Below are 6,000 nucleotides of genomic sequence, written 5' to 3' on the forward strand. Positions count from 1 at the left end.
TTCAAATCTTCCAATGCATAAAACAAATTGTAAGGATTTAATTCTTAAATTCTTTCTTTTCTTGAACTTGGTTTAAGGTTTTCCATTATGACATTTGTTCATTTGTCTTGTAGATGTCTATCCCTCTAATCTTGAGGAATGGCAACCAGTCGAGTCTATTGTTGATGTGATTGATGTGATGCATGGCTTGATTGGAGAAGAGATATACAAAGGTAGAAAGAAGATAGAGCTTGCAGAGAATGGAATATTCTTATATGACCATTCTTATATTGTCCCCATGCAACGTAGCCAATGGGGATCAATATCCCCCTTCCTTTGCCAGATTTTTCAAGCTTTGACTGCTGGCCTTTGCCAAGTCCATCTACTAGTGAGGGCTATAGATGTAAAATATTTTCTGAGATATAGAGAGCATTAAAACCTAGTATCTCAAGTAGGCTAAGCAAAGTTACTTTGTTCATGCCTATTAATATATTTTTTGACTTCTTTTCTAATGCTGAGATAAGAAAATAAAAGGCTATGCTTTCAGTGAAGAGACTAACACATGATCATGTCATACAATTTGTTGATGAGGGATGGGACACTAAGACATAAGGAAAAATTATATGTAAGATAGATCAAGACTCTATAGCTTGTAAATATATGATTGCTACTCAAAATTTCATCCTTAGCTTTTATTACAGTAGATGGCATTATGTTGGCGATAGTCTGGTTGCTTTATACCAAAATCTTGATAATTTTAGCAAAGATCCTATAGTGGATCTTGATGTTTGGTCCAATGAGGACATTATTGCAATCTTAAAGGTTAGATCATCATGTACGCTACATCAAGTGAGGATGGATTTACAGAATGAAGATATTGAACTACCATACTCATTTGTGTTCCAACTTAATAACAAACGAGTAAGTTTTTATTTCATATTATATTCATTTATGTATATATCTGATTTCACTTCCTAATTAATAAACATTTGTAACATTTTTTTTTTACAAATATCAACAAGGAGAGAGAAGAATATACAATGCAAGGATATTGAAGAAAATATCTCTTTACTATCAATATAAAATACATGTACAAATTTTTGTCAGTCATCTCCATGACTTATACACAAGGGCTTACAAACTGAGGCAAAGCTACTTTTTTTGAGAGGGAACATCCTTTCTAAGAGTCCTTTTGCCTATCTTTGATGCTTTGGTTGTTGAAGGCATAGCTTCACCTGCTCCAAAAAGGCAATAAAATTTAGAGTTATTATAAAAGAAAGATCAAAATATCAAGGAGATCCTAGATTATATAACTTACAACTTGGCATTTCCATGGATTCCTTTTATAGAACTGATGAGGAAACATTGCCTCTCCACACAGTCTATTCCAATCAGGCTCCAATGAGAGCTGAAAACAAAAATATTTCAATAATCTATCAAAACAAGATCTCATAAAATCTTAAAAAAGATCAAATTACTTACTTTTCGTTGTATGGAGTTAGAAGAAGCTCCAAAGATTCAAAGTCAATTGAATTGAACCAATGGTCAAAAGCATTTGCATCAAGCTCACTCCTCATATAGTATGAGATGGATGGATCAAGAACCTCAATCTTTTGTTTTATATCGAAGGGGAGCTTATGCATTACACACCTAGCAAAGGAATGGAGATAGTAAGCATCAACATAAAAGTCTATTACTAGAAAAATATGGTGTGTTTAAATAAATTTAGGTAAACTATACCTCATCCCAACAAGAAGAATCAAGTCATTTACTTCTCTCACTTTATTTTGGAGAATTTGAACACAATATGAGTCCAAAAATATAATATCATATCTCTTGTAAATATCAACAGGCAAAAATCAAGGAACATTGAAGCCCTTAGGGTCAGCCCTTTCAAGAAGGGTAGATAACTCCTCTTCAAAAGATGGGAGTTTTTCTACTTCCTTTTCTTCTTCCTTCTGTCTTTTAAACTCCCTCCATTTATCTCCCTGCTCTACTGTGGCCTTTTCCTTTTTCTCATGCTGTCTTGTGTCCTTTTCATGCTTAACATCTTCAACCCTCACACTAGTATCATTTTTCTTCTTTCTATATGGAGGCACATTTAAAATATTGAAAGACTTAACATAAAAAAGGACCTTTGAAAACCTATATCTCAATCTCTTGAGAATATTCATGTCTTTATCCATAAATGTAAGCCTATGTGCATGAGCCGCACAGATATAAGAATCTTGGAAAAACTCAATCAAAAATCCTTTGTAGCCTCCTGAATACAATTGAGACCTACCCTAGTCCATCTAAAACTCTATAGACTATGCTTGTCACAGATTTCTCTGACAAGCCTCTGAAAAGACATCTTTGGAATTGCATTATTCAGAGCCTTCATTGCACTTCTAATCTCCTTAAGACACCTCACATACTGTGAGAACATTCTTCTTGGCTTTGATTTCCTTGAAAGTTTAAAAGGCTTGGAGGACTGATGTATCTTTGAACCAAGACCTCTTGAATCAACTTTCTGCTTCCTTGCAATTAACTTAGTTCTAGCCATCTGGAATATCCAAAAAGACAAATAATACTAACAAATTAGGAAAGATAATCTCTCATATCAATATATCTATAATCATGAAGTAGCAGGCAAACAATAATCACAAAGTCTAAATACAATCTCAATAAAACAGTACAAAGACATATAAAACTCGAGTAGGTCTTGAAGACAAAGGGAACTCAACATCATATCATGTTTCATATGGCACAAGGGCGTATGAAACACGAGCAGGTCTTGAAGATAGAGGGAAATCAACATCATATTGTGTTTCATACGGCACAAGGCGAACAATGCAGGCTCAAGTCGATTAAACACGATACAACCTTACTCGAAAAAAAGAACATAACATTGTTTGTGTTTCATACGTCACATGGCAAACATGGCAATCCTAGTCGTGTTCAACTCATCTATTCTACAAGGTATCTTCATCTTTAACCTTCTAGGAGAATCAACTCATCCTTTAGACTACTTTTTGGACAAAATTATTTACCCTAAACATTTTAATCCTTCTTGATTGATAATTTTTTTGTAGTATATATTTTTCCAACAGACACATATGCATTTGAAAGATTAAAAGAGATTCTTTCATTTCAACTTAGTTATTTACTTGAAGCTTGAAGTTCTATAATTTATGAAACTTAAAAGAGATTAAAAGTTCTATAACTTGCATCAAGTTAAACGCATGAAACGTGAGTATGGCATTAATGGAAAAAAGAAACCTAGCACCCACGTTACAACATAAACTTGTAGGCCTTAGTCGTATGAAACGCAAGGAGGCCTCATGTGGACAAGAGAAACCTAGCATCCATCGTGTTTCATACGTTTGGCATTTTTGGGGATGATTTAGTAGGAGTGTTCAAGTGATTTAGAACTTACTCATATTCTAGAAAAAAACTTATATTCTTGAGTGTTGAGTGCATATGTTGTCGATGAAATTTTGTACTGCAAAAATTAGAGTTGTGTTGGTGTTGTTGAGCATAGAGAGGGTTTTGTCTTTGAAAAAACTCTTTTGCAGTTTAGAAATTGGGTTTATAATGATGTTGGTTTACACATATGGTAGCTATAATGTGTAGTTAATTTCACACATGTGACTAAAGACTATTTTGCCTGGGAACTTGTGCTACATGTCACTTACTTTTTCGGCATGATAGTGCTTTTATAGCTTCGAATTTCAAGTTTTTTCCTTTTTCTTTTGCATTTTAAGTACACGTCCTCCAAATTATTGCATCATACTTTTTGATCAAACGTGCAATGACCGTTGGCATATATATATGAACACTTAGGTTCCAGTCTTGGTTACTATTTCTTTCACGTATCTCTTCTTGTCTTCGACCAGCTTTTTATCTTGTAAGCATCACAAGCCAAACTAAGCATATGCTTACAAGAAACCATTTATTCTCAGGATCAAGACCTGCAAAGATCAGCTAACACACTTTTCTTAATATTTTTCATTGCAATCTTGAATTTTGAGGCATTAAAGATGTTAGTTGGTTTAAAAGGAGAAAGATACATCAGGGACTTAGAAATTCTGTATTGGTTTTACTTTGTTTTTTTAGAAATATTGGTCTGATAAACATGTAAAATGATAGGGTTTTGATGTTCTTGAGGCATTGTTTTGTTCAAATTTTTTGGATGTATGAAACGCGAATTCATTAAGTTTTTTTTATAAGTGATGTGTGAAACGCGATTTTGTGAATTATGAGGCAATCTGAATCATTGTTTTCGCATTTCATGAGTCGAAAATGTTAAACGAAGTTTGATCGATGAGACTTGGAATTTCATGCTTTCTCTACTGCACAAAATTTTAATTCATTTATTTCATCTTGTATTTTCTTAATTTTCTTAGCAATCATTCTTTAGTCTACTACATATGCGCAAATGTGGATTTGTATATTATGACCTTTATTTCTGTTTTTTGGATTTTCTTTTGTGAGTAATTAGGATGACTAAAAGGAAGTTTTCATTAGAGGGAATGGAGGAGGAGGATCTAGAGGTCACTTATGATGAAAAGTTATTTGATTTTCTTCATGCAACTAGAAATTCATCTAGATTTATTTACATCAAAGATATGCTCAATGTTCCCTTTGATTTGTTAGAGTTTTTGAAGGATCTTGAAGATAAACTAAAGGATTTTAAGGTGTTTAATGATAGACATGTGGAAGGCCTAGAGATTGAGGGATTTGTCCATTATAGCAACTGGAAGCTTCTAATGCTGGTAGAAAAACTTTGCAAACAAGGTTTAGCCTTATTGATGAAGAATTCAAGAAGTGGAAAGTGGATTGCCCTTTTCATCAGAATCAGCAACAATGTCTTCTTGTACAGAAGGATGTTGAATTTCTTGTATATCTTCAATATATGGATAGTTGTTCTTCAGATACAATACAAGAGAAGAAGATGGAGGATATTGCATGCAAAGACAAAGAAGTTGAAGAGAAGGGTGAAATGTTTCAGGAGGATATTGAGAACCGGTTAGTGCAAGGCTTTGATTTGCTTTGTTTAAAATTGAGAACATTACAAAAGTGGAAGAAAAGGAGATAGAGTTGAGTACAGAGATTGAAATAGGTCCTCTTGAATGTGTCTCAACATTTCCCAGCTATCTCATCAACAAAAAGAGATATGTATTGATAAATGATATTCAACACCTTTTTTATCTTAAAGAAGATTAATACTTGGCAATCCTTGTTGCACGGGGTCAAAATGATAAGAATTTTATAGGTTATGAAGAGGAATTGCTAGCTTGATGTTGAGGGAGATAATTTTCAAGACAGTTCTGTAGCCTTGCATTCTTATATTAATTAGATCATGAAATATGAAAAGGGGGGGATACCTTCAGAGGAAGAGTACTTACAAATTCAACAAAGACTTGGTATTGGTAGCATGGGGTATGAAGAGAAACTGAAGTCTCCATTAGAGGAGAAACCAAAAAGTTCAATAAATCTATATGATGATAGTCTTCTTGAAGAAAATGAAAACCCTAAGGTATGAAAGAAAATTCTAAGATATCCATTGTGATTTATATTAGAGTATGTTATGCATTATACACAAATATTTTTGGATATTTATCTATTGACATCTTATACTATTGTGGTTTGTTGTGCAGATAGAAATTGAAGATGTAGACAACTTTCTTGGAAAAGCCAAGGGCTCAAGGCCATTGAAGCTTGGCAAAAGTCAAGGACTTGGTCATTATATTGGAAGCTTAAATAATCAAATAGTTACAATTTATCATAGCAAGTTGTCAAGCTCTCCAAGCTTAGTACCAATAATGGCTTTGAAAGCTATCTCCAAGGTGATTGGATCCCAAGCTTTCAATAGAGGTTCAGACAAGATAATTTTGGTGGAGAAGGAAGAAGTTGTAAGAGTTTTTGGCTTCATGCGTGGATACAGTGAATCTAGGGCAGGATACTTTGGAGTTCTTGTCTCTTATTTGCTCTCCCATGTAGGAGATGACAAGAATTTGAAGCTCCTTCCAAGCTATA

This window comes from Lygodium microphyllum, chromosome 3, assembly GCF_053477565.2.
Source record: "Lygodium microphyllum isolate KBCC chromosome 3, Lygodium_microphyllum_v1.1.10, whole genome shotgun sequence".
NCBI lineage: Eukaryota > Viridiplantae > Streptophyta > Polypodiopsida > Schizaeales > Lygodiaceae > Lygodium > Lygodium microphyllum.